The sequence below is a fragment of the Hesperophylax consimilis genome, chromosome 15 (assembly GCF_061612785.1).
Source record: "Hesperophylax consimilis isolate HC1 chromosome 15, BYU_Hcon_1.0, whole genome shotgun sequence".
NCBI classification, from domain to species: Eukaryota; Metazoa; Arthropoda; class Insecta; order Trichoptera; family Limnephilidae; genus Hesperophylax; species Hesperophylax consimilis.
The window spans coordinates 35,400,463-35,412,088 of NC_142850.1; positions in this window are offsets into that span (position 1 = coordinate 35,400,463).

Here is an 11,626-nt window from a genome sequence, read left to right on the forward strand (position 1 = left end):
ATTCAAGTACATTATGTGGTAGTATTTTAGTAATAGTGAACGGTCCTTTAAATTTATTTTTATGTTTACCCCGTGCGGTAACCTTTATAAGTATCTGTTGTCCCACGGACATTTCTTGCTGCGTACGTGTTTTGTTTACTCGTTCGCGTGTTTTATTTTTTGTTTTATGCTGTAAATCATGTATCAATTTTTTGAGTTCTTTACATTGATTTGCGTGGTCGGCTACGTAGCTTTGGGTAATCACACCATTAGGTTGTGGTACTCTGTTCCCATGACAAAAGTGTACCTCGTTTGGTGTATGTTTAGTTACACCATGTATGTTATTATTATAAGCATTCAAGGCTAAATTAATTTGGGTTTCGGATGTTACGTTCGGTATTGCCGTGCGTATTAATCTCAATATTTCTGTCAGAGTGGAGTGAAAGCGTTCTATATCAGCTTTTGATTGTGAATGACCAGTAGTAGTCACATGTGTTTTAATATTGTACGTTTCTAATAACTCTCGTGTCGTAGTGGACGTGAACGTGGTTTCACGATCTAAATGTATTTCTTTCGGTATACCGATTAACGAAAATATTTTAACAAGTATTTCACATATGGCGACATTGTTGTCGACAGTGATTAAAGTACAAGATGCCCATTTAGAGAATCTATCTACAATGGTTAAGAATTTTTGACGTCCGAAATGGTAAGTATCAATCTGCCATATTTCCATTGGACAATTGGGGGTAACGGTAGCCTCTAATGGGGCAGACTTTGGGTGTCTTTCGTATTTAGAGTTTTGACATATTATACATGTTTTTAAAAAATCTTTTATTTTGGTCCGCATGTTATTGAAATAGTGCGTCCGTTTTATTTTACTAAGTAAGGCATCTAGGCCCATATGACGTTGGTTCTCGATATGCGTCGAACGAATTACTTCTTTTTGTTCTTCTAAATTTATGGGTTCAATCTTAACATTTGTGAAACGTATTAATTTTAACGAGTTCTTATCAATATTTTTTCTATAGCATTCGCTTAAACACTCATATAGTCTATCATTATTTATAATTACTGCGTATTTATCCTTATCTAAACATGTTTTAATCAATTTTAAAAATACCGCTTCCGCATTTGCTAAAGGAATGCACCATACAAGGTCCGTACCTTTTTCTTTAGCTCTTAAACTATTCTTCTCAATATCGCTTAATTCGATAAAAATCCTATTCATACGCGGGGGTGGGTGTTCGTTACGAATTGGGATTCCACCCTCATGGTCATCCACATTGCTATGCACGGTGTCAGTGACACTCTGGGCACCCGAGGTGGCTTCTACTCGTAATGAATCGTGCTCCTCACCGTCCTCACTATAATGAATTTCGACCCTTGAAAGTGCGTCGGCTACATGATTATTACAACCTCGCTTATGTCTAATTGTATAATCATATTCTTGGAGTTTAAGTCTCCACCTAGTAAGTTTAGCATTGGGTTCTTTCAATTTGGTTAACCATACTAACGGTTGATGATCCGTTTCTATAATAAAATGTTTACCATAAATATACGGACGGAATTGCTGGAGGGACCATAGTATACCAAGCAATTCTTTTTCCGTCGTATTATACTTGGTTTCCGTTTTCGACAGTGTCCTAGAAATATAGGCAATAGGTTGAGATTTTTGGCTCAACACAGCCCCCAGAGCAATGTTACTTGCATCTGTGGTTACAGTGAATCCTTCGTTAAAGTCGGGATATTTTAATATTGGGGCATTCATCAGTAATTCTTTACATAGCCTAAATGCATTTAAAAACTTTTCGTCTTGGTTATTTATTTTTACGTTTTTTCGGGTACATTCTGTGAGTGGTTTCGTCACTCTGCTTAAATTTGGGGCGAATTTACGGTAGTAACCGATTAGTCCTAGAAAAGATTTTATATCCCTGACTGTCTTTGGTAAGGGAAATTTTCTTATAGCATCAAGTTTTGCGGGATCAGGTTGCAGTCCATCACCATTAAGAATATGGCCTAAGAATTTAATTTCTTCCTTGACAAATTCACATTTATTGATATTTATTTTTAAATTTGCTTCCCGCAGGGCGTTGAAAACTATTTCTAAGCGCCTGAGGTGTTCTTCTTCGTCGTTGGCATATACTATAACGTCATCTAAATATACCAAACATATTTTCCCTATGTATTTACGTAATACATTATTCATCATACGCTGAAATGAAGCAGGAGCATTTTTTAATCCGAATGGCATTCTAACAAATTCGTAGTGTTGATTAGGAATAGTGAATGCTGTCTTTTCTATGTCTTGATCGGACATTTTGATCTGGTGGTACCCACTTGTCAGATCTAAAGTTGAAAAGTATTTATTACCATGTAACTGTGAAAAAATGTCTTCGATGTTTGGGAGCGGAAACTTGTCACTACGTGTCTGTTCGTTGAGTTTCCGATAGTCTATGACCATCCTCCACTTTTTTATACCCGATTGGTCGAGTTTTTTCTCGACGATGTGGACAGGGCTTGCCCAAGGCGAATCGCTTGGTCGGATGATTCCATCCTTCAGAAGTTGAGCGACTTGTCTTTCAACTTCAAGCCTCTGTTCGTACGGTAATCGATAAGCGCGTTGATACACGGGCTCTTCTTTAAGTAATTTTATTTCATGTTTTACATGAGGTGAGCAATTAACTACCAGTTCTTCAGAGAATAAATCCCTATTTTTCTCCAATAACTCATCAAGTTTACTCATATCCATTACATGGAACAACTGAACTTGTTTGGTTGGAGTTTTTAAAATATTATTTGAGTTGTTTAAAATTAATGTTGCATTCATTAATTTTAACATATCTATTCCCATTAACACATCGTATTTATGGGAAAGGTCAAAAATATAAAAACGCATTTCAGCATTATTATTGCCGAATACTTTTCTCCAAAATGGCGTCACGACTGTACCTCTATGGGCGGTCGTAGAGTGCGCTGTTTGTACAGTAAACTCTTCATTTATATATCTACAGTCACGAAACAATCTATTATATACATTTTTAGTCATGAATGATTTGGAGCTTCCCGTATCAATCAGAATTTTCATATTTAATGGCGCTACTATATATGGTAGGCCATTATTGATATGATTCAGGTGGATTAGGTTTCTCGGGGAGATTCTTGGTCTTCCCAAAAATCCGGCCGTTCCTGATCATTGCTGTCGGTATAGAATAGCTCCTGCGCCGTACGTCCGTTGCCGAGGTCGATGACCGGGCCTTTAGGAGGTCGGGACATTGGGGCCGTTCTCATACTGACATCACCGGCACGTGTCTGGTGCGTATTAAAATTGTTGTTGTTATTTCCGTGCCACGGGCGGTTTTGTCCGAACTTATTATTATGCGTCTGGTTATTATTATGCCACGGTTTATTATTATAGTTATTGTGATTAAAATTATTATGTGGTTTGAACGAGCTTTGCGTTTGCGGAGTAAAAGGTTTATTTGATTGTTGTCCTGGCCGCATAAAATTAGATGGTCCTGCTTGTGGAAACACAAGATTTTGTTTAGACCGCTGGTGGAGCTCGCCATGGGCCTCCAACATCCTTATTTCTGTGCACAGGGCATCATAATTTTTTGTTAAGTTTGCGCATTTAACGTGCGTTGGCATGAGGTTTAATAAAGTATTTCGAGCCGTATCTTTGTATGGTTCCATCAATATGTGGGCACTAGGCCCTCCATATTGATCGGAAATTTTAATTTTAATCGAAAAGAGAATTTGGTTGATCTCATGGATCGTTGAGGAGAAATCCTTCTGACCGCGGTTGAAGTTTATCAATTCTGTTTGTAATAACGTCACAGACTTATTGTCCCCACATTCATTTTTCAATGTTTCTAATATTGTTTCAATATTGTTATCATGATCGCTCATGAGAATTACGTGAAGTGCTTTCCCACGTAATCTTGAGATTATTTTCTCAACATTATTTGGCGTATTGCCGTTTCGAGTAATATACCCCCTGGCTGATTTTATAAATAAATTAATATCTTGGGGAGAGCCACTGTACTCCAATATCGATTCCGAGTATTGGGGAGCGGGCCTCTCATTTGGCTGTGCCATTTTAATAAATTAGAAATATACGAAGTGACTTTTAATTAAAAAAAAAATAGTTTTCTCTCTAACCTTTTGGATAAGGAAGGGAAGGGATCTATCGTACGTATGGGATAGACGATCAATTGAAAAATGTACTCACAGAAGTATTGATGCGATGATCTTCATTGCCTAGTTAACGAATTTGTTTGGTGTGTGGTCCTCTTCGCGTCGAGATATTAAAGAATATCTAAGAAGTCCTGGCTACGGCCAAGTTTAACAGCTTCTTCGAAATGACCCACGTACTGGGCGCCAGTTAACTTTTGTTGTCTTCTTAGTGTTAAAAAAAAGAATATAACTTGTGGATGATTTATCCTTTATAAATTAATTTAAACAATACAACTTAAAATATGTAAGTACAATTTCAAAGGGAAACTATTAAGTGAACAATACGACAAGCAAGTGCTTGGATTCGATACACGGAATAGAGTGGTCTGGAAGCTGGAGTTGGGGTTTATATAGTCCATGCTGGTGCGGTGGAGTGGGGCGTCATCTTCCTATTTTCGGGCTGCGTGTCAAAGTGTCAATGTGTCATTCCGATAATGGGGTTATTGTACCAGTGCACGTGGAACACGTGGTCTTTCTTAAATCGATCCTTTGTTTTGGGATTGCTGCGCGTGTGGCCGCGTGTTGTTTTAAGTTCATCTAAATGTTCGTTTGTTTATTAATGGTCTTCTCCAAGTAGCCGTAGAAGGGTACGTGTTGATATGTCGTTTCAGGGATTGTGATTAGAGTATATCGTCCCGGTGATTGTCCTTGTCCGGATGCAACTGCTATCCATAAACTATTAAGGTTTAATAGTTTATTTTAGGCGAGATGAAGTGCTGGTTGTAATGGGCGTGCTGCGATGTCTTCCTGTAGGTGAGGGTCGTCTTGGGTGGTTAACTCGCGTTAAGAATCATGGTCCGAATTTTAAATCAGTCACTATATATGCATTTATTTGCATTTTTGGAAAAATCAATATTCAACTGAGCGCTTATTGGAGACTTGGGTTCGGACTTTAAAAGGCAAGTTTTCAGGCTGTAGTGTAACAAACGGTTTTTAATTTTGAAAACGCGATAAGAATCATGGTCCTAATCGAAATCAGTCACAAAATATACATTTAATTGCATTTCTGGAAAAATCATTATTCCAACTAGCGCCAATTTGTGACTTGGGTTCGGACTTTAAAAGGCAATTTTTCAGGCTCAAGGGTTACAAACGATTTTAAATTTTGTGAACGCGATAAGAATCATGGTCCTTATCGAAATCAGTCACAAAACATGCATCTAATTGCATTTCTGGAAAAATCAAAATTCTACTGAGCGCTTATTGGAGACTTGGGTTCGGACTTTAAAAGGCATTTTTTCAGGCTCTATGGTACCAAACGGCGTGAAATTTTGTAATCGCTATTTAAATCTGATCGAAATAAGTCACAAAATATGCATTTAATTGCATTTCTGGATAAATCATGAATCTACTGAGCGCTGATTTGAGACTTGGGTTCGGACTTAAAAAGGCATTTTTTTAGGCTCTATGGTAAAAAACGGGCTGAAATTTTGTAATCGCTATTTAAATCAAGGTTCTGATCGAAATAAGTCACAAAATATGCATTTAATTGCATTTATGGAAAAACCATTATTCTACTGACAGCCAATTTGAGACTTGGGTCCGGACTTTAAAAGGCATTTTTTCAGGCTCTATGGTACCAAACGGCGTGAAATTTTGTAATCGCGAAATCAGTCACAAAATATACATTTAATTGCATTTCTGGAAAAATCATTATTCCAACTAGCGCCAATTTGAGACTTGGGTTCGGACTTTAAAAGGCAATTTTTCAGGCTCAAGGGTAACAAACGATTTTAAATTTTGTTAACGCGATAAGAATCATGGTCCTTATCGAAATCAGTCACAAAACATGCATCTAATTGCATTTCTGGAAAAATCAAAATTCTACTGAGCGCTTATTGGAGACTTGGGTTCGGACTTTAAAAGGCATTTTTTCAGGCTCTATGTTACCAAACGGCGTGAAATTTTGTCCAAATTTAAATCAGTCACAAAACATGCATTTAATTGCATTTCTGGAAAAATCAATATTCAACTGAGCGCTTATTGGAGACTTGGGTTCAGACTTTAAAAGGCAATTTAAATTGCTCTTTGGTAACAAACGTTCTGAAATTTTGTAAACGCGATAAGAATCATGTTTCTTATCGAAATCAGTCACAAAATATACATTTAATTGCATTTCTGGAAAAATCATTAATCTACTAAGCGCTGATTTGAGACTTGGGTTCAGACTTTAAATGGCAATTTAAAATGCTCTTTGGTAACAAACGTTTTGAAATTTTGTAATTGCTCTAAAAATCATGGTTCTGATCGAAATTAGTCACAAAATATGCATTTAATTGCATTTCTGGAAAAATCATTATTCTACTGAGCGCCAATTTGAGACTTGGGTTCGGACTTTAAAAGGCCTTTTTTCAGGCTCTATGCTACCAAAGGGCGTGAAATTTTTTGATCGGGTCAAGAATCATGGTCCGAATCGAAATCAGTCACAAAACATGCATTTAATTGCATTTCTGGATAAATCATAAATCTACTGAGTTATGATTTGAGACTAGGTTTCGGACTTTAAAAGGTATTTTTTAGGCTCTATGGTAGAACACGGGCTAAAATGTTGTAATCGCTATTTAAATCAAGGTTCTGATCGAAATAAGTCACAAAATATGCATTTAATTGCATTTCTGTTAAAATCATTATTCTACTGACCGCCAATTTGAGACTTGGGTCCGGACTTTAAAAGGCATTTTCTCAGGCTCTATAGTACAAACGGGCGGATTTTTGTAATCGCGAAAAGAATCATGATCCCAGTCGAAATCAGTCACAAAACATGCATTTAATTGCTTTTCTGGAAAAATCATTATTCTACTGACCGCCAATTTGAGACTTGGGTCCGGACTTTAAAAGGCATTTTCTCAGGCTCTATAGTACAAAACGGGCGGATTTTTGTAATCGCGAAAAGAATCATGATCCCAGTCGAAATCAGTCACAAAACATGCATTTAATTGCATTTCTGGAAAATTCATTTATCTACCGAGCGCTAATTTGAGACTTGGTTTCGGACTTAAAAAAGCCTTTTTTCAGGCTCTATGGTACCAAACGGCGTTTAATTTTGTAATCGCGTTAAGAATCATGGTCCGAATCGAAATCAGTAAAATAAAATTTATTTAATTGCATTTCTGGAAAAAAACATTAATCTACTGAGCGCTGATTTGAGACTTGGACTCGGACTTTATAAGGCATTTTTTTAGGCCCTGTGGTATAAAACGGGCTGAATTTTGTAATCGCTATAAGAATCATGGTTCTGATCGAAATAAGTCACAAAATATGCATTTAATTGCATTTCTGGAAAAATCAATATTCTACTGAGCCCTAATTTGAGACTTGGGTTTGGACTTTAAAAGGCATTTTTTCAGGCTCTATAGTATAAAACGTTTTGAAATTTTGTAATCGCTCTAAAAATCATGAATCTGATCGAAGTGAGTCACAAAATATACATTTAATTGCATTTCTGGAAAAATCATTAATCTACTTAGCGCTAATTTGAGACTTGGGTTCGGACTTTAAAAGGCATTTTTTCAGGCTCTATAGTATAAAACGGGCTGAAATTTTGTAATCGCTATAAAAATCATGGATCTGATAGAAATTAGTCACAAAATATGCATTTAATTGCATTTCTGGAAAAGTCATTATTCTACTGAGCGCCAATTTGAGACTTGGGTTCGGACTTTAAAAGGCATTTTTTCAGGCTCTATGGTACCAAACGGGCTGAAATTTTGTAATCGCTATAAGAATCATGGTTCTGATCGAAATAAGTCACAAAATATGCATTAAATTAAATTTCCGGAAAAATCATTTTTCCAACTAGTTCAATTTTGAGACTTGGGTTCGGTCTTTAAAAGGCATTTTTTAAGGCTCTATGGTACAAAACGTTTTGAAATTTTGCAATCGCCCCAAAATTCATGATTCTGATCGAAATTAGTCACAAAACATGCATGTTGTTGCATTTCTGGAAAAACTTAAATTCTACTCAGCGCTTATTGGAGACTTGGGTTCGGACTTTAAAAGGCAATTTTTCAGGCTCTATGGTTCAAAACGGGCTGAAATTTTGTAATCGCTATAAGAATCATGGTTCTGATCGAAATAAGTCACAAAATATGCATTTAATTGCATTTCTGGAAAAATCATTAATCTACTTAGCGCTGATTTGAGACTTGGGTTCGGACTTTAAAAGGCATTTTTCAGGCTCTATGGTTCAAAACGGGCTGAAATTTTGTAATCGCTATTAGAATCATGGTTCTGATCGAAATAAGTCACAAAATATGCGTTTAATTGCATTTCTGGAAAAATCATTATTCCAAATAGCGCCAATTTGAGATTTGGGTTCGGACTCCCAAAGGCATTTTTTCAGGCTTTATGGTACAAAACATTTTGAAATTTTGTCATCGCTCTAAAAATCATGGATCTGATCGAAATAAGTCACAAAATATGCATTTAATTGCATTTCTGGAAAAGTCATTATTCTACTGAGCGCCAATTTGAGACTTTGGTTCGGACTTTAAAAGGCATTTTTTCAGGCTCTATGGTACCAAACGGGCTGAAATTTTGTAATCGCGATAAAAATCATGGTCCCTTTTAAAATCAGTCACAAAACATGCATGTTGTTGCATTTCTGGAAAAATCATTATTCTAATGAGCGCTTATTGGAGACTTGGGTACGGACTTCAAAAGGCAATTTATCAGTCTCTATGGTAACGAACGGTCTGAAATTTTGTAAACGCGATAAGAATCATGGTCCTAATCGAAATCAGTCACAAAACATGCATGTTGTTGCATTTCTGGAAAAACTTAAATTCTACTCAGCGCTTATTGGAGACTTGGGTTCGGACTTTAAAAGGCAATTTTTCAATTGGAAAAATCATTACTCTACTGACCGCCAATTTGAGACTTGGGATCGGACTTTTAAAGGCATTTTTTCAGGATCATTGGTACCAAACGGCGTTAAATTTTGTAATCGCGTTGAGAATCATGGTTTGAATCGAAATCGGTAACATAACATGCATTTAATTGCATTTCTTGAAAATTCATTTATCTACCGAGCGCTAATTTGAGACTTGGTTTCGGACTTAAAAAAGCCTTTTTTCAGGCTCTATGGTACCAAACGGCGTTTAATTTTGTAATCGCGTTAAGAATCATGGTCCGAATCGAAATCAGTAAAATAAAATTTATTTAATTGCATTTCTGGAAAAAAACATTAATCTACTGAGCGCTGATTTGAGACTTGGGTTTGGACTTAAAAAGGCATTTTTTAAGGCTCTATGGTACAAAACGTTTTGAAATTTCGGTATCGCCCTAAAAATCATGGTTCTAATCGAAATTAGTCACAAAACATGCATGTTGTTGCATTTCTGGAAAAACTTAAATTCTACTCAGCGCTTATTGGAGACTTGGGTTCGGACTTTAAAAGGCAATTTTTCAGGCTCTATGGTTCAAAACGGGCTGAAATTTTGTAATCGCTATAAGAATCATGGTTCTGATCGAAATAAGTCACAAAATATGCATTTAATTGCACTTCTGGAAAAATCGATATTCTACTGAGCCCTAATTTGAGACTTGGGTTTGGACTTTAAAAGGCATTTTTTCAGGCTCTATAGTATAAAACGTTTTGAAATTTTGTAATCGCTCTAAAAATCATGAATCTGATCGAAGTGAGTCACAAAATATACATTTAATTGCATTTCTGGAAAAATCATTAATCTACTTAGCGCTAATTTGAGACTTGGGTTCGGACTTTAAAAGGCATTTTTTCAGGCTCTATAGTATAAAACGGGCTGAAATTTTGTAATCGCTCTAAAAATCATGAATCTGATCGAAGTGAGTCACAAAATATACATTTAATTGCATTTCTGGAAAAATCATTAATCTACTTAGCGCTAATTTGAGACTTGGGTTCGGACTTTAAAAGGCATTTTTTCAGGCTCTATAGTATAAAACGGGCTGAAATTTTGTAATCGCTATGAAAATCATGGATCTGATAGAAATTAGTCACAAAATATGCATTTAATTGCATTTCTGGAAAAGTCATTATTCTACTGAGCGCCAAGACTTGGGTTCGGACTTTAAAAGGCATTTTTTCAGGCTCTATGGTACCAAACGGGCTGAAATTTTGTAATCGCTATAAGAATCATGGTTCTGATCGAAATAAGTCACAAAATATGCATTAAATTAAATTTCCGGAAAAATCATTTTTCCAACTAGTTCCATTTTGAGACTTGGGTTCGGTCTTTAAAAGGCATTTTTTAAGGCTCTATGGTACAAAACGTTTTGAAATTTTGCAATCGCCCCAAAATTCATGATTCTGATCGAAATTAGTCACAAAACATGCATGTTGTTGCATTTCTGGAAAAACTTAAATTCTACTCAGCGCTTATTGGAGACTTGGGTTCGGACTTTAAAAGGCAATTTTTCAGGCTCTATGGTTCAAAACGGGCTGAAATTTTGTAATCGCTATAAGAATCATGGTTCTGATCGAAATAAGTCACAAAATATGCATTTAATTGCATTTCTGGAAAAATCATTAATCTACTTAGCGCTGATTTGAGACTTGGGTTCGGACTTTAAAAGGCATTTTTCAGGCTCTATGGTTCAAAACGGGCTGAAATTTTGTAATCGCTATTAGAATCATGGTTCTGATCGAAATAAGTCACAAAATATGCGTTTAATTGCATTTCTGGAAAAATCATTATTCCAAATAGCGCCAATTTGAGATTTGGGTTCGGACTCCCAAAGGCATTTTTTCAGGCTTTATGGTACAAAACATTTTGAAATTTTGTCATCGCTCTAAAAATCATGGATCTGATCGAAATAAGTCACAAAATATGCATTTAATTGCATTTCTGGAAAAGTCATTATTCTACTGAGCGCCAATTTGAGACTTTGGTTCGGACTTTAAAAGGCATTTTTTCAGGCTCTATGGTACCAAACGGGCTGAAATTTTGTAATCGCGATAAAAATCATGGTCCCTTTTAAAATCAGTCACAAAACATGCATGTTGTTGCATTTCTGGAAAAATCATTATTCTAATGAGCGCTTATTGGAGACTTGGGTACGGACTTCAAAAGGCAATTTATCAGTCTCTATGGTAACGAACGGTCTGAAATTTTGTAAACGCGATAAGAATCATGGTCCTAATCGAAATCAGTCACAAAACATGCATGTTGTTGCATTTCTGGAAAAACTTAAATTCTACTCAGCGCTTATTGGAGACTTGGGTTCGGACTTTAAAAGGCAATTTTTAAATTGGAAAAATCATTACTCTACTGACCGCCAATTTGAGACTTGGGATCGGACTTTTAAAGGCATTTTTTCAGGATCATTGGTACCAAACGGCGTTAAATTTTGTAATCGCGTTGAGAATCATGGTTTGAATCGAAATCGGTAACATAACATGCATTTAATTGCATTTCTTGAAAATTCATTT